The 21,681-nt window shown below is 45.7% G+C and overlaps 1 protein-coding gene across 1 annotated transcript in view; it reads right to left on the reverse strand.

The window, feature by feature from the left end:
* The window catches only part of SDR16C5 (short chain dehydrogenase/reductase family 16C member 5), a 54,132-nt gene extending 32,828 nt beyond the window's left edge, over window positions 1–21,304 (reverse strand). Inside the window, exon 1 of the mRNA XM_077270520.1 lies at window positions 21,189–21,304. The gene's annotated coding sequence lies outside the window, so the exon portion shown is untranslated. The remainder of the gene's footprint in view (window positions 1–21,188) is intronic.
* Window positions 21,305–21,681: the final 377 nt, after the last annotated feature.

The raw sequence follows: 21,681 nt of genomic DNA on the forward strand, positions 1-21,681 counted from the left end.
TACTTTTGCTGCCAGAATTTTGAGACAATTGGTTTTACAATGCCTGAAAGCAAAGTTGGGAAAGAGCAAATTTCTTTTCATAACTGACTCTTTACAAAATAGTCAGTGGTCGAATTTTTTCCTGCAGGTTCCCAACGTGGATTCAGAAGGACCCTCTTACCCCTTTCAATTTGGGACATGATTGCACTCTGATACAGTATTTTATAAAAAAAAAAAAAAAAAATCGTTATCTAATAGGTCATGGGCTGACTATTCGGCTGCATGGCTGAATTGGAACAATTTTTGCAACCTACATTATTTTGACCCAACAGTTTCTAATCCGGTAGCAGCACTAAAGTTTGCTGAATCTATAGTACAAAACGGTTTGTCTTACTATGCAATAGCGAAATGCCTAGCAGGAGTTTCATTTTTCCTTAAACTTTCTGGCAGTATTGCTTTAACTAATCTTTTTCCAGTAAACCAGTTTTTAAAAGGCTTTAGGAAAACCAATTTTATACCTGACTCGAGACGACCTATTTCCCTGTCTTTATTGAAAGAATTGTGCTCCTGTCTCATCCACGTTTGTGTAAATTTTAAGGAAGCCTTATTATTTAGCTCTATTTTTTTCTCTGTCCTTTTTTGGAGCACTTCGCGTTGGTGAGGTGGTTTCTGTAAAGAAATCGGAGCATTCGGGACTCATGATTTCGGATGTCCAGATTCATGAGTATTTTTTTTTTTTTTTTTTTTTTTTAATTTTATTTATAAGAAAATTAAAGACAGATCAATTAGGCAGGGGATCTAGGTTGAAAATTAACGCGATCCATGTCTCTATCATTTGCCCTGTTGATAACACGGCAAATTGGATTAAGGTCAGACCTATGGGACAGGGCCCATTATTCATTCATAGAGATTTTTCTCCTGTTACTGTCTTTCAATTTAATTTTGTCCTAAAGAAATGTTTACTTTTTGGGTAAAAAACACCTTAAAATCACATCTCATTCGTTTAGAATCGGAGCAGCTACGGAGGCCTCTAGGGCCGGGCTTTCCGATTCAGGGATAAAGGAATTGGGAAGATGGAACTCCAAAAGGTTCAAATTATATGTACGACATGATCTGTATGACTATTAATTATTGGTTTTCTTTCAGGTCCGCTAGTCATTTGGATAGTCGGACATTCTTTTATCTTCTGGGCCAGGAAGAGGGCCAGCCAACGATCTTATGCTGAAAATTTATCCTTTAATCCTTCTGATATTCAGGTTTGGTGGCATGGAGTTCGCGGCTTGAAATGGCATTGCCTGGTTGCTGAAGTGAAGAAATGGCTAATTAAATTTCCTTCCCCTGATTTAATTATATTTCATGTAGCTGGGAATGATCTCGGAAAAATCAGGACTCTTGACTTATTATCGGCCATTCGATCCGATATTATTTATCTTAAGCAAATTCTGCCTGATTCAAACTTTGTTTTTTCAAGATTATTCCCAGACTTTTGTGGCACGACAATCAATTTTCTTTTTTAGATAAAATCCGGAGAAGGGTCAATAAATCCATGGAAAAAAATTTTCTTTTAATTTCAGGGTTTTCATTCCGGCATTTGGATTTGGAGGGTTTTTTACCGGGCCTTTATAGGCCTGATTTGGTTCATTTATCTGATATTGGCCTTGATATTTTTAATTTGGACCTACAAACTATCATTGAAAAATGGCTGTGTGGTTTGGGGGGGCCATGTCTCGCTGAGTCATGGCCTTGTGGGAAAATCACCCATGTCTGGGTGGATTGGTTTATTGGAAAAGTTTGGTACTTTGGTTTTATAATTTATGGAGTTTATTTATTGGTGATTAATTAATTTATGTAACCCTAAATAAACTACACGGCCATTTTTATCCACAATTAAAGCGTTTTGTGTTTTTATTGTATGAATGGGTTCTATGAGGCCATGTTAGCCCCCCCGCATAAACCTGAAAGAAATATAGCGGGGGTCTCATGGCCTCATGGACCCTGTCATTTAATATGACTTTCTGTCAGAAGAAAGGTCAAATAAAGGTCAGGTCAGTCATCTCTGAAAGTGTGACACTGGTTTTATCCAGTTTTTTCTGGTATGTTTGGCAGCTATTGTAACGGTTTTCTATTGGCTGTTAGCAGCTTTGCCGCTTTTTTTTTTTGAATATATAAACACCTGTTTTGTGGTATCTGGTCATTCTGTCAGCGGAAGAAGATAAAGAAGACCCCACCCTCCCTCCCCTGAATTCTTGTAATTTTACTGTCGTGTAGTTTAATTGTGGGAAAATCACCCATGTCTGGGTGGATTGGTTTATTGGAAAAGTTTGGTACTTTGGTTTTATAATTTATGGAGTTTATTTATTGGTGATTAATTAATTTATGTAACCCTAAATAAACTACACGGCCATTTTTATCCACAATTAAAGCGTTTTGTGTTTTTATTGTATGAATGGGTTCTATGAGGCCATGAAATCCGCTGTGAAAGTTTGCCATTTGGGCCAAAGAAATGGAATGGCTGGTTTCCCTTCGCCTATGAGTGGAAACCAAATCCACATGTACTGTACTACAAAGGGTTACCGGCCATACACTAGAAATCCATGGTAATACCACAAAACTAAACACTGCCTTAGGCCTCCTTCAATGTTATAACATATACAGCACATCGGTATGTGTTTACACGGCACTATAGACTTGTATTGACCCTTGTCATCCATAATGTTGAAAAAAAAACCAAACAAAAAAAAAAACCAAACAGTCTCCCAGTGGTTTACACAGACACACGGTTTGTGTAAAAATACAGCCATGTGCACAGACAGAGACATAGGCTATAATGTTATGCTATAATGTTATGCTATACACGTTTGGCATTGGTGAAAAAAAAAAAAACCCGGATGCTACATGTATACATGAAGGAGGCCTCACACTGGTACATCTTCAACAACGTTATGGCGGAGCTCAGTTCAGACCCCAGTACTGTACCAGTAATAGTTAGACGCACCATTATCTTTCATAGTTCTGTACATTGTGAAACCTATAAATGTATTAAGCACTTCAATTTACAATACATACGGTGATAAGAGGAAGATCAGTGTATAGGATCAGCTAGTGGTGGTAGATACCAAACCTACGTAGTAATACCTTAGTTTATGGTTGTTGTAAGCAAAAGAAAGAAAGTCAGCCGAAACACTAAAGATGAAAATCTAATTTTTTTCCAGTCCCTCTTAATTGTGAGGACAGTTTATTATCCGACAAATGCAAATTATATAAGGGATCCAGTATTTGCAGCGGAGGTTGAACCTTTTCGGTGTAAGTTTAGATTAGTCAGTACAGCTTCTCCATTTTTTTTTTACATTTACTTCCACTTCTGGGTTTCACATTTAGTAGAAGATAGAATAGAGTCAAAATGAAAGAACTAGAAAAACAAAACTAAAGGGCAATTATATCCATCTCCTAGCCAGTATCGTAGTCTCCTGGCATACAACTATGGTTTTTCCGGATTAGTGGAGAATAGTGCCAAACATTCTTGCTTTAGATAAAAAAAAAAAAAAAAAATAGAAATGAGGAAACCAAGCCTGCCGTCCGTCCATCCCTCACTCCACCCATTCCTGTAATCAGTTTATACATTATAGTAAAAGGAACCGTTTAGTTGATTTGGGTCATAATTGCAACTGTATTTTAGAAAAATTGCAAATGTGTAACACTTTATGAGCAGAAGTAATTCTGCACAATTAAATCTGCAGACCCCTCCTTATCAAAGGCCCCCCATACAGATTAGACTAAAGATGGCTGAACCCACCGATACTGATGGATTTGGCCGACAGTCTAAACGTGTATGGGAACAACTACTGGCTGATGGTCACGAGAGATGTCGATCACACATGTCCAATGGACTATATTGTACTGTTCTCAGAGATAAGCCACAGGCCAAGGCGTCAGTCGGCAGCTTTCTCAGGAGCGCTCCTGTGCATGGGATTGTTGATGACTATTTTACCGTTAATTATATGGATATTTATCCCCTTATATACACATGCCCTTGTACTTACCTGATATACTACTGTTTACACAGTCATCTCCTACTGCGTCTTGTCGCCTTATTGTGTAAAAAAATCTTTTTACATCTTCTTGCATTTTGTAATAAAGTTTTATAATTATTTACTGATTTTGGCTATATTTCTTGTGAATAGGGTTTTATAGATAAACAATACCAACTCTTAAAACCAAAGTAGTGTACAACTGATGCTTAAAGCAGATAATTGCCCCTATGATGAGAAAAATACAAATGATAGACTATTTCTACAAACAGTAGATCTCATAGGGCTGTAAAGCAAACAGGTTTCTTTTTTTTTTTTTTTTTTTAAGATATCCTAATATAACAAAGGGAATAATTACCAAAATGAAAAAAAACAGATGAAAGCACCAAGAGTGAGTATCTCATTTAGACCTCTAGGCTATGTGCCCACGTTGCGGTTCTGCATTTTTTTCGGTGCAGATTCGTACCCAATACGCAAAGAGTGCTCGGGCAATGTTAACCAATGGGAATCCAGAATTGGTGTGCACATGTTGCGGGAAATTCCACACTGATTCGCAGTGTTTTATTTTCTGCAGCATGTCAATTCTTTTTGCGGATCTGCAATGTTTCTGCACTCATTGACTTACATTGAGTCAGTCAAATCCACAGCTAAACCGAAGGTGTAAAAAGGTCTGCGGATTAGCGTGCCAAAAACGCTGCAGAAAGGAAGGAGGGAGAGTGTGTGGGAGGAGAATGTGTGTGTGAGCAGAGAATATGTGCGGGTCTGCGTGTGTGTGCATGTATGTGCGTGTGTGTAGCCAGACATTGTCTGATGGGACTTCTACTCCTATCCGGCTATGTCTGGTGTCACATATAACAGTGACAACATGAGCCGATGATGGGGCAGTAGTAGTCCCATCATCCGGCGACTGTGTTCAATTAAAAAACACATTCATGCTGACGAAACACCTAATTCCCTGATGCCCTCGATCTCCTGCAATAAAAAAATAATAAACCACCATATATTTACATTTCCGCCATAGTCCATTTAATATCAAGTGTCCCACGACGATCTCACGAGTAGAATAAAAATGGAAATGTGACCGCTCTACCTGACTCCCGGTGACACAGTGACAGGATGTATCCTCCCGCAGTGTATCACTGCGACGCCATCAGAGGTCAACGGAGTTCGTGCTGTCACTTACAGCACTACCGCTGTGTGAGAATTTTCTCATGAGCAGTCACATCTCCCGCTGTGACTATTCTACAGTCGTGGGATAGTCGATAAATGGACTACATCGGACAGGTAGTATTTGTGTTGGTTTATTATTTTATTTTTGTTGCAGGAAATCGAGGGATTTGGGAATTAGGTGATGCAGTAAGTATGGTTAATTAAGATTACTAAAGGACTTTATTCTGGCCATGTCTTTATTTACCATATAACTATAGGATTAGTAATGGATAGGTGTCTTATTGACACCTCTCCATTACCAAGCCATGGGCTCGATGCCACCGGACAATACACAGATGACATCAACCCCACAAATATTACCCCACTTGCCACCGCTACAAGGCAAGTGGGAAGAGCGAGGCTAAGTGCCAGAATTGGCGTATCTATAAGATGCACCATTTCTGAGGCAGCTGAGAGCTGATGTTTTTAGCCTGGGGGGTGCCAATATACATGGCCCCTTCCCAGGCTATTAATATCAGCCCGCAGCTGTCTGCGTAGACTTTGCTGGTTAGATTTTATAGAGGGACCCCATGTCAATTTTTTTCTGGGGTTCCCCTGTAAACTAGCCCGTAAAGGCTAAGCAAACATCTGTGAGCTGATATTAATAGCCTGGGAACCTTTATGGCTATTGACTCCTTTACAGAATATTAACATCAGCCCTCAGCTTTCCCTCTGCTGTTTATGTAAATTAAGAGGGAGCCCGCACAATTTCTTTAAAAAAAACACCAAGGTTACTTACCGGTAGCCGGTTTTTCCGGAGCCCATGACAGCACACCTGAGAGAGGGATCCGCCCAGTCAGGACAGGAAACCTACTGAAATAAAAGGGCGGTACCTCTCCCTCGCTTCAGTTGGTTTTCCAGAGCATGAGAGGCCCTTTTGGTTAGTACATGGTAATCCATCACCACATTATAAATATAACAAAATACACCCAGCTAAAAAGTGCACACCAAAGGGTGAAAAAAGAAGGGAGGGAATATACAGGTGCTGTCATGGGCTCCGGAAAAACCGGCTACCGGTAAGTAACCTTGGTGTTTTCCCGTCTCCCATGACAGCACACCTGAGAGATTTTTGGAGAAAGAACACCTTAGGGAGGGACCACCGCTTGTAGCACCCTTCTACCAAAGGTAAGGTCAGACGAGGAGGATAGATCTAGCCGGTAGTGTCTAAAGAAGGTAGACGGAGAGGACCAGGTAGCGGCTTTACAAATTTGATCTATCGATACCTCTGCTTTTTCAGCCCAGGAAGTAGACACGGCCCTGGTGGAGTGAGCCTTGATGCCATCAGGGATCGGGGCGCCACAGGAAGCATAGGATAAGGAAATAGCCTCCCTAATCCACCTGGCAATAGTACACTTGGATACCCCATATCCTTTCCTACTACCCTGGAAGGCTACGAAAAGGGATTGATCTTTTCTCCACTGATTAGTCAAGGATATGTACTGCACAATAGCCCTCCTCACATCCAGTGTATGAAATTTTTCCTCCCCTGGGTTCCTAGGATTATTACAAAAGGAGGGCAACACAATCTCTTGACTTCTATGAAATTTAAGTACAACCTTTGGAAGGTATGCCGGATCTGGTCTGAGTACTACCCTGTCATCAAAAATTTGCGTGTAAGGAGGGGAGACGGACAGGGCCTGTAAATCACTCACCCTACGGGCTGATGTTAACGCAACCAGGAGTACCGTTTTAAGAGTGAGTATCTTTAATGATGATTCCTGCAGGGGTTCAAATGGACTATTGGTTAGAGCATTTAATACCAGATTTAAATCCCACGGGGGAAGTCTCTGAATTTTTATCGGTCTAGACCTACTACAGGATTTAATAAAGCGGGACACCCATCTATTGGAGGCAAGATTGCAATTATATAAGGCACCTAATGCCGACACCTGGACCTTGAGTGTATTGGTTGCCAACCCCAGTTGTAAACCCGCTTGTGAAAATTCTAAGATGGTACCCACAGGAGCCTTGTCCCCCAAAGGTTGCCCCGAAAAATCCAGAAACTTTTTCCACGTTCTACCATAAATTCTAGATGTTACTGGTTTTCTACTTTTTAATAAGGTGGAAACTAACCCCGGCGAAAACCCCCGCCTACTTAGTAATGCCCTCTCAAATTCCAGGCTGCAAGATGGAAGCCCTTCACCTGAGAGTGGCATATTGGGCCCTGGGTTAGTAGGTCCGGAATCTCTGGTAGGATCCACGGATCGGTTATAGACATTTGTCTCAGGAGGGAGAACCAAGGTCTTTTCGGCCAAAATGGAGCAATCAATATTACTCTCGCTTGCTCCATTCTGATTTTCCTCACTACTGCTGGCATCATTGCTATTGGTGGAAACACATACGCGAGACTGAAATCCCATTGAATCTGCAGGGCATCTACTGCGAAGGGATTCTCCCTCGGGTCTAGTGAACAGAACCTGTCTACCTTCCTGTTGTTTAGAGTGGCAAACAAATCTATCACAGGTAAGCCCCAGGCCTGCACTATTTCTTGAAAGACCCGGGGATTTAAAGACCACTCCCCCTGCCTCAGTGCCTTGCGACTTAGGTAGTCTGCTCTCGAATTCTCGATTCCCCTTATGTGAAGAGCAGAGAGGGATAGCAGGTGGTGTTCTGCTATTTGTAGGAGGACAGACGCTGACTTCATTAGGGAAGGGGATCTCGTCCCCCCTTGGTGGTTGATATATGCCACCACTGCGCGATTGTCCGACATGACCCTGGTATGGTGGCCCTGAATGATGGGAAGGAAGTGTTTCACAGCTCTTTCTACGGCCCATAATTCCCTTAAATTTGACGCTTGTTGTGACTCTAGATGGGACCACGATCCCTGAACAGAGAGAGTCCCTAAATGAGCTCCCCATCCTGTACCGCTTGCGTCTGTGGTGATGACCTGTTCTATCGGAGTTACCCACTGGACCCCAGATGTTAAATGATTTCTTATGGTCCACCATTTTAGCGAATCCGTTACCCCCAATGAAAGACACAGCTTGCCCTCTAAACGCCCTTTTAACAGTTTTTGCGCCGACAGGACCTCCCACTGTAATAATCTTAGGTGGAATTGAGCCCATCTTACTGCGGGTATACAGGACGTCAGAGAGCCCAGCAAGGACATTGCTTTTCTCAAAGTCATTACAGGGTGTTGAATTGCTGTTTCCACAAGATTTTGGATTTTGACCAGCTTGTTTTCTGGTAGAAGACAAAGCTGACGCCCGGAGTCCAGAACCAGGCCTAGAAAGGACTGAACCGGCTCCGGCGTCAACCTTGATTTGGCAAGATTTATTTTCCACCCCAGCAATTCTAGTGTCGTCATAACCTCTTCTATTTGTGACAGGCAGTGCGCCGCTGAGTTCCCTATTATCAGGAAGTCGTCCAGATATGGAACAATTACCACGTCCCGTGAGCGGAGGAAGGACATGACCTCTGACATCAGCTTGGTAAAAATTCTTGGCGCTATTGACAGGCCGAACGGGAGGGCAGTGTACTGATAGTGCCTGAGACAACCTTGGACATAAACCGCTACCCTTAGGAATTTTTGAAAATCTTGATGAATTGGGACGTGATAATAGGCGTCTTTTAAATCGATAGCTGCCATGAAGCACTGTGGGAACAAGAGTTTTATCGCTGTATTTACAGACTCCATTTTGAAGGAACAGTTTACTACCGATTGATTGAGGCGTTTTAGATTGACGATAGTTCTTAGTGACCCGTCTGGTTTTTTTATCAAAAAAAGAGGGGAATAAAAACCTTTTCCCTGTTCCTTGCACGGGACTTCTATCAAAACACGTTTTGAAACCAGCTCTAGTACCTCTGTTTCCAAGGCTAGCTGCTCTTCCGGGGTTTTTCTTTGGGGTGTTGAAATAAAAGTCCGTCGCGGTGGATAAACAAAATCTATTTTTAGGCCGTCTTTGACCACCATCAGAGCCCAATGAGAGGGGGAGATGTTTACCCAGGCTGGGAAAAAAGATGAAAGGCTCCCCCCTACTGGCCTGGCGTCATTGGGAGGGCTTTTTAGTTGAAGTTGAGGGACCTTTAAACATATATCCAGATCCCCTTTTGTCTCTGGAGTCCCAGCCCCTTCTGTCTCCCGGGGGGCGGCCTCTACTAAATTTGCCCCTCCGAAAATAAGGCCTTCTAAAGTCCACTGGAAAGCGAGGAAAACCCTTTTTCCTGTCACCGGCTTTTTCCAGAATGTCCTCCAACTTTTTACCGAAGAGGAAATGGCCATCACAAGGTATAGAACAGAGTCTGTTTTTTGAGGGCAGGTCTCCCGGGCACCCCTTTAACCAGAGAGCACGCCTAGCTGCATTGGATAAACCTGCAGCTCTGGCCGCCAACCTTACGGAATCTGCTGATGAGTCTGCTATAAAGGCGGCTGCCCCTTTAGCCATAGTCACATTAGATAAAATTTCGTCCCTTGGAGCTTTAGATGTCAACTGCTCCTCTATTTGCTGTAGCCAAACAATAAGGGAACGAGACACACAGGTTCCTGCAATTGCAGGTTTCAGAGCGCCTGCGGTTGCTTCCCAGGTGTGTCTTAAGAAACCGTCCGCCTTTTTATCTAAGGGGTCCCTTAATACCCCAGAGTCCTCTAAGGGAAGGGATAGCTTTTTAGAAGATTTTGCTACTGCGCCATCAATCTTAGGCACTCTATCCCAAGTCTCTGAATCTTTTTCCTCAAAGGGGTAACGTCTTTTAGAAGCCGAGGGCAGATTACCCGATTTTTCCATTCTTTTTCAATAAGGGCTTTTATTTTGGAGTTAACGGGAAACGTACGTTTTCTTTTTTCCTCCAACCCCCCGAACATAATGTCCTCCAGGGATTTGGCTGTCTTCTCATCTTTTAGGCCCATAGAAGCTCTAACGGCTTTAACCAGTTTGTCCATGTTTTCGGTAAGAAAGCATGGACGCCCCCCAATATCACTATCTGAAGAGGAGCCAGGGGACTTAGAGGCGGAGGAGCAGGGAGACAATGGATCCTCCTGATATTCCTCTTCAGAATGAGAAACCTCCGACGCGGAAACTGGTTCTGGGTCTCTACTACCCTTTTTCTTAAGGGCCGCTTTAACAGAGCCTTCTACTTCTGCTCTAATTATTGCCCTTAGAGTAGAGGCAAAGTCAGGGGTTTCTTCCTGGATGGTTTTTTGAATACAATCTAAGCAAAGACTTTTCTGCCACTGGACTGCCAACGGAGCTCTACAGAGGGCACATTCCTTATTCCTGGTCTTGGAGCTAGCCTTCCTCGGCGCCTGCCAAGTAAACAGAAAATGTAGCCTATTACCACCAGGGTGACATTCACGTAGATCACTCACCACCCGCTGACCACAAACGGTACCGGAATCTGAGGCGGACTAGGAGCACGTGGAACGATTCTTCTGGGGGTAGAATCCTGAGACGACCGACCAGGGCGTTTGCCACTCCTTGCGCTCGAGCGGCTATCTTTTTTGGTACGCTGGTGAGCAGGCGTATCACTTGACAGGGGCTCACGCTGCTGCTGCTGCTGTAAAGGCTGCTGCTGCTGCTGGAGTTCCATACGATCCTCCATGTCTGGAATAGCTGTATGGAAATGAGCGTTGTTCCAGCGTTATTTCTCCCTTAATAAAGGGTACTCGTGCTCTCCACCTCTTCCGGTGACCGTTGCGCTCTTTTTCCTTCCCCCTGGATACCGCCGGGTAGCCTGTGGCGTTACCGGCGTTCTCTGCATGGGCGCCGCCATTTTGGATCCGGCGCGCCGGTCTGACGTCACGCGGGCACGCCCACTCCCAGCGTACCTTGCGCGCAACGTCAGCCGCGCACCCGGAAGTGGCCCAGCTAAGGGGGAGAGAGCGGCGTGGCGGACAGAGACCGGCCCCAGGAGTCCGGACTGTGCCGGACCGACGCCCGCACGTGCGCAAGAGCCCTATGGGATCTGCGAACGGCGCTACCGCTCCTGAAGGCCGACATACAGGCGCCCTGCCTGTGCTTCCAGTGCCGGGACAGGAGCGGGTAAGAAGATCTTCTGTCAATAAAATCGAACCGCCGTTCTTCAGCACAAGGGGTTCCCATCAGGACAGGAAACCCAACTGAAGCGAGGGAGAGGTACCGCCCTTTTATTTCAGTAGGTTTCCTGTCCTGACTGGGCGGATCCCTCTCTCAGGTGTGCTGTCATGGGAGACGGGAAAAAATATATAAACATATTGCATTTTACACAAAGTAAGAAAAAAACGCATGAAAATCTGCCTCAAAAACGTGCAGATTTTCAACTGCGTTTTCTGCCAAGAGAAAGAATCTGCGCAGATTTTTACAAAGCAAATCCGCAACATGTGCAGATAGACTCCATTCTAAAAGATAAACTGTCTCTGTCTGCAGGCTCAGCCTGTCCTAAAGTTACCGTCACATTAAGCGACGCTGCAGTGATATCGACAACGATGCCGATCGCTGCAACGTCGCTGTGTGGTCGCTGGAGAGCTGTCACACAGACAGCTCTCCAGCGACCAATGATGCCGAAGTCCCCGGGTAACCAGGGTAAACATCGGGTTGCTAAGCGCAGGGCCGCGCTTAGTAACCCGATGTTTACCCTGGTTACCAGTGTAAATGTAAAAAAAAAAAAAACAGTACATACTCACCTTCTGATGTCCGTCAGGTCCCTGGCCGTCTGCTTCCCGCACTGACTGTGAGCGGCGGCTGGCCGTAAAGCACAGCATAGCGGTGACGTCACCGCTGTGCTCTGCTTTTACTTTACGGCCGGCCGGAGCTCACAGTCAGTGCGGGAAGCAGACGGCCAGGGACCTGACGGACATCAGAAGGTGAGTATGTACTGTTTTTTTTTTACATTTACAATGGTAACCAGGGTAAACATCGGGTTAGTAAGCGCGGCCCTGCGCTTAGTAACCCGATGTTTACCCGGGGACTTCGGCATCGTTGGTCGCTGGAGAGCTGTCTGTGTGACAGCTCTCCAGCGACCACACAGCGACGCTGCAGCGATCGGCATCGTTAGCGATATCGCTGCAGCGTCGCTTAATGTGACGGTACCTTAAGACTCAAAAGTACAAAACTCCAGCATGGGATATTGGGGTGTGCGTTTTGTGTCTTATATCCTCCAGGTGCTCATCAATATGTTTTCTCAAGTTCTCTCTTCCTCGTCTTTCCTATATAGTTAAAGGCACAGGTACAGGTGGCCACATAAACAATCCCAGAGGTCTTGCAGTTGGCAAAATCCTTAATGAAGAATCTTTTTCCAGTCAATTTGCTCACAAAATCCCTGCATGGTAGAATCCAATTACAGAAGGAACAACCTCCACACTTGAAGGTACCGCATAGCCTTCTATCTAGCCAGGAACTTCTTGTTTAGGTCTATTGTAGTGGCTATGCACTAAACGATCTCAAAGTGAGCGACCCTTTCTGAATGTGACATTGGGGTTTCTTGAAATAATGTCCGCCAGATTGTTGTCAGCTCTAAGAATGCCCCAATGTTTGTTGAGGATTCTAAAGATTTGATTCTCCTGTCATATGTGCCTATGACTTCAATAGCGTCTGAGCAGTCAAAAGAGATGGGTGGGAATGACTGCTTTCATATCCTCACCTCAGGGGCGTGGTTTGGCAGATAAAATGGAGACTAGTGTCTTTGTTCGACTGACCTGAGCAGGCGGACCCGCAGTGCTATATGGACTGTTTATTTTCTGCTTGTATTCACTTTGTGCCTGAGAAGGTCATCTTTTGTTTGCTTATGCTTAAGCAGGATTATGGAGCTAATAAACATGATTGGACATTTTGAACGAAAACCGCCTCCTGTGCCTACCTCAAACCGCAGCGGAGTAAAACTTTACACCAGCTTAAGACAGACTTGCCCCAGTTTATATGCAGAAATGACTCGATTATTGTATTCGCCTGGCAGTTTATCAGTCTGTACATTATAAGGCCAGAATGATTATAGCCATCGGCTTTCTGCGTACTGACTTTTGAATGAGGCAGAGCTGCAGGGAGGGGGATGGGAATTCAGACCATTAATGAGACAGAGGTGGATTTAAAAAAGGTAACCTGACAGGTCCTCCATGCCCCACATTATTGCCCATCTGAAGTTAGGTGTACACTTCCTGGCTTCAGAGGCGCACTGTCCATGTCCAGAAGTGAGACACACTTCTGGGCATGTGCAGTTGCCAGAAGCATAGGCTGGGCACAATGTGTGGGGGGTGGGGGCTACAATCAATCAAGGGGGGGGGGGGGGGGGGAGGCAGAGTATAAATTTTTCCGCTTTCACATCTAAATGTTACAAAGTTTCATGAATCATCTGGATCATTTTTGGGGCATTTCCGCTGTTTTGGCATGCAACATGGCACACAATATACTCCAGACAAATACATGCAACAAAAATCAAGTCGTGCTCTTGCCTTTCTGAGCCCTGCCATGTGCCCAAACCGCAGTATTTGACCACATATGGTGTAGTATCGCGTTCAGGAGAAACTGCGTAAAAAGTTGTGGGGTCTGTTTTCTCCTATTATCCATTGTCAAAATGACAAATTTGTGGCAAACCGGCACTTTAGCGAAAAAAAACCCTGTAATTTTTGTTTTCACATCTACATTTTTAAAAAGTTCTATGAAGTACCTATTTGTTCAATATGCTCAACACATATCCTAAATGGGGTCACTTGTTGGGGTTTCTGCTGGTTTGGTACCTTATTTAGAGGCTCTACAAATGAGACATTCTGTCAGCAATCTATGCCAGCCAAATTTACATTGCAAATACTAAATGTTGCTTCTTCCCTTCCCGAGCCCTGCTGTGTATGCAAACAGAATTTTTTTATTTTTACCAATTGTGGTGTATCGCTGCGCTTATGAAAAAGTGGGTAATAGCTTCTGCTTTTTAGGCACATTAGAGTCCCTGCAAAGGAGATATGGCGCTCGAGTCATTACCTATTGCAGCCAAATTTGTGTTCCCAAATTTAAATGGTGCTCTTTCCATTCAGAGTCCTGTTTGTCGAAACAGAGGTACCGTAATCAAGATTTTAGTTAATCCCAAATATCCCCTTGTCTAAAAGCAGTGAAAGCCAAAAAAACAACCACTATTTACCTACTGAATACCTGAAGGAGCAGAGTGACATGAGGTTTGTTATGCACATGCCCTGGTCCGTTAGATTTTCTTGTGTTCCCCGTTGGGCTTGGTAAGTAGCCTGTGTGCTCCCACGTGTTGCATTTCCTGGTCCTATTTACGGTGTCCCAAGACTAGGTTTTGCTCTAAGACTTGTCAAAAATTCTTCGTTGTTTGTGCAAGATTCCAGTCCCCAGTCATCAGGACATCTCCTGGTTGTCTGTGGTTCCCCATCCATAAGTTGCTTGTCTGCAGTTTCCAGTAACCTTACTACCCGTCAATAGAGGACCTCATCTATTTGCCTGTGGTTTCCAGTAACCTTGCTCCCCTACCTGACTGCGGTTTTCAGTATTGCAACATGCCTGCGGTTTCCAAGACCTCTTCCTGGCTGCGACTTACAAGGTATTCAGACTTTCTAGTTTCTCCAGAGTTCGGTCCGCTACCTGTCCCGGGTCTGTTAGGACATCATCCACGTATCTACCTGCGGTTTCCAGGACGTATTCCTGGCTGTGTGAGGCCTTCCACAGCATTAGGCTTTCTTGTTCTCCTCCTATCTGCCTGAGGTCTTCGTCAATTGTTTTCCTGTGGTCTCCTGAATGTTCATTGCCTGCCAGTGGTTTCCTGGATATCTTCAACCTGCAAGTGGTTTCCAGCATTCCACCTGCTTGTCTGTGGTTTCTTGGCTGTTCCCCCACCTGCCTGCGATTTTCACCACCCTGCCTGCTTTTCTGTGGTTTTCAGGACTTTAAACTTTTAGTTGTATTCTACGTGTCCGTGTTTCACATGCTCCATAGGGCTGTGTGAATCCACTATGTGCAACAGGGTTAATCAAGAAAGAGTGGATGTAATTTTATGTAATTTACTGCAGTCAGCGACTTTTCAGTTTATCCCAGTTAACTTCTGCTGCTACAGCATAAAAACACATATTAGACAGTGGTCTATAATAGTCAATGGGATCTACCAGCTGAGCTGTGTGCTACAATGTAGAGTAGTGGGAAGACAATCTTCTGTTGTTCTGCCCCATCTTAAGCCCCCTGTATATAATAGATACCAGTCAGCCTAATTATGGTTTACCTGATGGCTGTCTATTGTGTACAGAGGGCTTAAAATGGAGCAAAAAAACGTAAATGGTCAGCGCAGATGTGAACAAAGCTTTAGAAACCTTAGTGCAATCTATACTTTAGGTAAATATTCTGAGCCATGTGAACTACAAGAAAATACTGTCCCTGTGTTAGGTCCAAGCTATCAAGATAAAAGTTCTACTATTTCAAAGTCCACGAAATAAGCAGCTTGAAATCGTATTACTCCTAAGCCTCAATAATGAATCTTAAATCCTGCAGTCTCCTTAATGCTGGACACTAAAAACAGTCATCTAAATCAGTATCGCCTGGTGATAAATAAAAAAATGGAACTAATTTTAAAACATTTTGGGCCCGATTCAAAGCTATTACGCCAGTATTCTGTTGTAAGAGCTTTTTATAAGTTGCATAATTTTGGCTCAAATAGAGGCGGTGCTAAAATTATGCAACTTTTGGCATTCTTACGCCATTGTCAGTTGGCTATGATAAAGTGGCCGAAGCTGGGGCAGGACGGGGTGTGGTGACCAGTGGGTCAAATTCATCATGACAAGTGGCAGCGTTTGCTACACCACAACTCCCACTCCAGCAGGGACTGTAGTAGGATTTGTAGAGATGTGCACAGAGGTGTACAGACATCTCCGCATCAAAATGAGCCTGAACAATGGCAATCTTGAGGAATCGGGTCCTTTGTCTGAAAATTCAAAGTGGGATTGTGCTGCTTAAATCTTGATCTGAGAGACCTATAAAACTATAGGGAATAGAACATTCAGCTGCATTAAGGTACATTTACATTGCAAGTTTATAGTGAATGAGGATTCCCTCACATAATCCTGTCGATCACCCAATGAATGAACAAAATATCAGATGAAATAATCTTTTGAGCTACACAAAAGATAATCACCTGGCAGTGCATTGTCCGCTGTAAACAGTACCTGTGCTGCTGACGACAATGGCAGATAACGTGCAGTCTGCCTGTGTAAACAGGATATAAAATGTCCGCCGATCAGCAATGTGTATATTCACCTTAAAAGTGTGCTCTTTATATTTCTGGCATCTTTGTTAGGCTATGCTGGCGCCATCCCACCAACTCATTTTTTCTTTTTTTTTTTAAACCGTAGCGAGCTCAATTTAGGGTGCTTTTCTTTACATTGAGATTAGTTAATCCATTCACTAATATACGGAATACAAGTTGTCCAGTGTTGTAATGCTTATTATATAGCAACCAGTGGCTAAAAAATAAAACCCACACGGAGCCAGTCGCCTGCGGTCACCCACGTGGATCCATCATACGCCCGTCTGGTGATCAGAAAAAAGATCTGATATCACGCTGTGACAATCTCAAGTTCCAACAATCCTGTGTGAAACCACTCACGGGAGATGACAGCAAGCGAGAAAATCTCTATTTGTTATTTTACAATGCCCCATGCCTAAGAAAAAAATAAATAAAAACATTTTTAATGCCAGGCAAGTCCTTTAGTCTATGTGCCCACAATCAGGAATAGCAGCATTTCCGCTGCGTTCTACATTGTAAGCTCAGTGGATGGGATTTATAGAGACCTTGTGCCCACTGTACTTCTATGTAACGCTGCGTAAACTCACCTGCGCTGCGGGTTTACGAGCCGCAGCATCCTAATTTCAGTAGCAGAGACACCAGTCTCCCCTGCAGATTATGACATTACATGCGGTAAATCCACATGTACTGACAAACAAGTGCGGTAATTACAACGCTGCATCCAAAGCGCTACTATTCCTGATCGTGGGCACGTAGCCTTAAAGTTAGGGCTACACAGCGGCACTGTACAAAATGATCATACATCTGTGTGCTTTGCTTGGGAAGGACTACTTTACATCTGTGAAAAAAAACATTGATGTATCTTTATAAAGTGACATATGTTAGTCGTGCTATAGTTGCTATGTGACATCACTGACAGCAATGAAATACATGCCATCATGTAGGCCAAAGGGTAAGCTGTCACACAAAATATCTGTTACTGGTCAAAGTGCAAAAGGAAAAACAAACAAATTTGTCATAAAAATGTTATAATCTAGATCTTAAAAGGGTCGTTGAGTGCTTAAATATTGATTAGCATCAGGTCAGTCGGAGTCAGACACTCGGCACCCCCAGCTTTTACTGATTGCTGCTCCTGGAGCTTCCGGGAGGTAACCAGTGTACAGAGCCAGAACACCGCAGCGTTGTATATTGGTGGAGCTGTATTTCTTGCATGTTGCAGATCAGCTCCCATGACCGGAGCTACAATGCCCAAGAACTGCCAGTGCACCGTGTATGGTGCTCTACACTGGACTTTCTGGAGGCAGAAGACCCTGGCTGATCTGATATCAATGACCTGTGCCAAGAGACCCCATACTAATTACACTAAAGTCAGTCGATGTGGGAAAGCTTGGCCAACAGGCTAACGTGTATGGGGGTGGGCCTGACATATTACATCACAGAAATCAGGATCTTGCCTGAATTCCAGCGGCTGGTCTTTTTGTTCCCCCTTGACATAAGCTGCTGCCAGAGGAGTCCGGCAGTGGCTTTATCACACAGGACCCAGGAGCACTGAGCCATGCTGACCGCTCCTGAGTACACGTCAGTCAGGAGGGACAGCCCTCAGCCAGATGATGGGGTATGGGGGCCTTTAGGATAGGTCTTCACCAAGTACTGGACAGCACATTTAAATTGCTTCATCATATCGGATTATGGTTTGTTCATCTTATCTGTGGGCCCAGCTGCTGCTCGCTGATATCTGTAGTCAAGTAAATAGCTATGTTCCCCCACGTTTTATCCTGGAGATATAATATGTTGTAATCTGTCTGATTGGGTAACAACTTTCTACATCCTCCAAGTAACAGACTGAGGAAAGTGCATGATGAAATACAGACAAAATACTCCATTGACACATATCTTTAGAACAAGCGCACTTATACATACGGCAGATCATACTGGATGTAATAACAAGGACTGGCGTGCCCGGCTGATGAACAACTCCCGACATTACCTACAGTATGATAACTACAACAGTGTGTAGGAGATAATAGGCAAAGGACCATGAGGTTAAATGGACAAGGCAAGTCATGTAAATCTGCAAAGCACGGCGTGACTAGCCTGTAAGCATCATACACAGACTAATGTCAGATTTGGCCGACACTAGTGTGTACGCGGGCACCAGCAAATGGAGCGCTGGGAAACAGGTCAATCGGGCATGTCTGACTTCACACTGACAATCACTCTGCTCTCCCGGTAGAGATGTCTGGTGATGGCTCCCATATGGAGAACGCAGGTAAGGCCACTTTCACACTTCCGTCGGTACGGGGCCATCGCAATGCGTCGGGCTAACGTACCGACGGACGTTGTGAATTCTTTGCGCGACGTGGGCAGCGGATGGACGCATCCGCTACCCATTCTGCAGTCCGGGGAGGAGGGGGCGGAGTTTCGGCCACGCATGCACGGTCGAAAATGGCGGACCTGTCGCACAAAAAAAGTTACATTGAATGTTTTTTTGTGACGACGGTCCGCCAATTGCCGACGCATCCAGTGCACGACGTATGGAACGTGTGTCCATATGTCGCGATGCGTCGGTAATACAAGTCTATGTGAAAAAAACGCATCCTGCGGGCAACTTTGCAGGATGCGTTTTTTTTTTCCACAGAACAACGCATTGCGATGTTCACAGAGCGACGCAAGTGTGAAAGAGGCCTAAAAAGCTACCTCCTGTGAATGTGAGGGATGGCAGAGATGGCTGGTTTCCGGCAAACAGCCATGTGTATATGGGCCCTTTGCAGGTGAAAGTGGCCCTCTTACTCCGTGGGGCTGTGCAGCCACACAGGTTGTGCCAATGGGACACACTGCCAATACCATGTACTGTATCGGGACAGAGCAATCGCATTAACAAGTCGGTTTAACGAGGCCGGTAAACGAGCGGCAAATAACTGGTATATAGATACAAAGCGAATTTAGATGCATGTCTGTGATTAGAAAGAAAAAAAAGAATAGTGGAATCATGTAGTCGCGGGAGACTTACACAATAGTATAACCTGTCAAAGTTGTGTGATTTGCGACCAAAAATCCAGCCGGCGTGCGTTTTTTCACTGTATCGCAGGTTTTAACAAGACCACACTGACAATCATTACAGATCATATCACATTGTCATCTTCACTTCGCACGTAGCCGAGGTCAAAGGCTAAAGGTAAGATGTCTAGTGAAGCCGGGGTAATAACACAGCTACAACACCACGCTGATTTCCTAAGTCATCTTGTGATTGTGGCAAGCCTACACAGCCACGTATCACCAGCACGCCGCCAAGCATCACCAGCAGCATGACAAGTGCACGCAGCCACGCATCACCAGCAGCGCGACAAGCGCACACAGCCACGCATCACCAGCAGCATGACAAGCGCACGCAGCACCAGCAACGCGAGAAGCGCACACAGCCACGCATCACCAGCAGCATGACAAGCGCACGCAGCACCAGCAGCGCGACAAGCGCACACAGCCATGCATCACCAGCAGCACGACAAGCGCACGCAGCACAAGCACACGCAGCCACGCATCACCAGCAGCGCGACAAGCGCACACAGCCATGCATCACCAGCAGCACGACAAGCGCACGCAGCACAAGCACACGCAGCCACGCATCACCAGCAGCGCGACAAGCGCACACAGCCATGCATCACCAGCAGCACGACAAGCGCACGCAGCACAAGCGCATGCAGCCACGCATCACCAGCAGCGCGACAAGCGCACACAGCCACGCATCACAACAAGCGCACGCAGCCACGCATCACCAGCAGCACAAGCGCACGCAGCCAAGCATCACCAGCAGCACGACAAGCGCACGCAGCACCAGCAGCGCGACAAGCGCACACAGCCATGCATCACCAGCAGCACGACAAGCGCACGCAGCACAAGCACACGCAGCCACGCATCACCAGCAGCGCGACAAGCGCACACAGCCATGCATCACCAGCAGCACGACAAGCGCACGCAGCACAAGCGCATGCAGCCACGCATCACCAGCAGCGCGACAAGCGCACACAGCCACGCATCACAACAAGCGCACGCAGCCACGCATCACCAGCAGCACAAGCGCACGCAGCCAAGCATCACCAGCAGCACGACAAGCGCACGCAGCACCAGCAGCGCGACAAGCGCACACAGCCATGCATCACCAGCAGCACAACAAGCGCACGCAGCACAAGCACACGCAGCCACGCATCACCAGCAGCGCGACAAGCGCACACAGCCATGCATCACCAGCAGCACGACAAGCGCACGCAGCACAAGCGCATGCAGCCACGCATCACCAGCAGCGCGACAAGCGCACACAGCCACGCATCACAACAAGCGCACGCAGCCACGCATCACCAGCAGCACAAGCGCACGCAGCCAAGCATCACCAGCAGCACGACAAGCGCACGCAGCCACATATCATGACAAGCGCAAATACATCTATAAGAGGAGCAGTGTGATGAATGCACATGGGTGTATGAGGTGAGCAGTGTGATGAATGCACATGGGTGTATGAGGTGAGCAGTGTGATGAATGCACATGGGTGTATGAGGTGAGCAGTGTGATGAATGCACATGGGTGTATGAGGTGAGCAGTGTGATGAATGCACATGGGTGTATGAGGTGAGCAGTGTGATGAATGCACATGGGTGTATGAGGTGAGCAGTGTGATGAATGCACATGGGTGTATGAGGTGAGCAGTGTGATGAATGCACATACATCCAGTACATTATCAGCCTATGCAGACAGCACAGAGTAAACTCTTATTAATGCCGCTGCCCTGGATAAAGTAATGTGTACCCGTCATGTCCCCGAGCAGCAGACTTACCAAGCAGCGCACAGATTAGAAGACGCACACAGCTCCAGGCACAGGGAAACTCTCTTATGTCAATAATACAGGAAACTGTCCACACTGCGCAGGCGCACGTGAGGCGCCACTTCCTTATCCCAGCTGTGCGGGAAGTGCGAGACTGGAAGAGAAGTGGGCGGGGCTTACACAGAAGGGAACGTGACCGAGAGCCGGAGATGATGGAGGGCGAGCACACACAACAGGACACACAGGAGACCACACTGGAGCAGGGCTGATGGTGGACTTATTGTCTGAAGACTAAATATAACTACACGGCCATTTCTCCACATTGTCCCCAAAGTCGTTATTCAATACCCCAGGCCATATGTTGCTCCTGCTACTGTATGCGCCTGTTTCCTACACCTGCTGCCATAGCCTGCATCCTCTCCGGACTTGTCTCCCATGGAGCACATCTGGCATGTCATTGGTGGGCGGCAGCAGAGGGAGCTGCCAGCAGCGGATCTTGTTTTGC

Source organism: Ranitomeya variabilis, chromosome 6 (assembly GCF_051348905.1).
Source record: "Ranitomeya variabilis isolate aRanVar5 chromosome 6, aRanVar5.hap1, whole genome shotgun sequence".
Lineage (NCBI taxonomy): Eukaryota > Metazoa > Chordata > Amphibia > Anura > Dendrobatidae > Ranitomeya > Ranitomeya variabilis.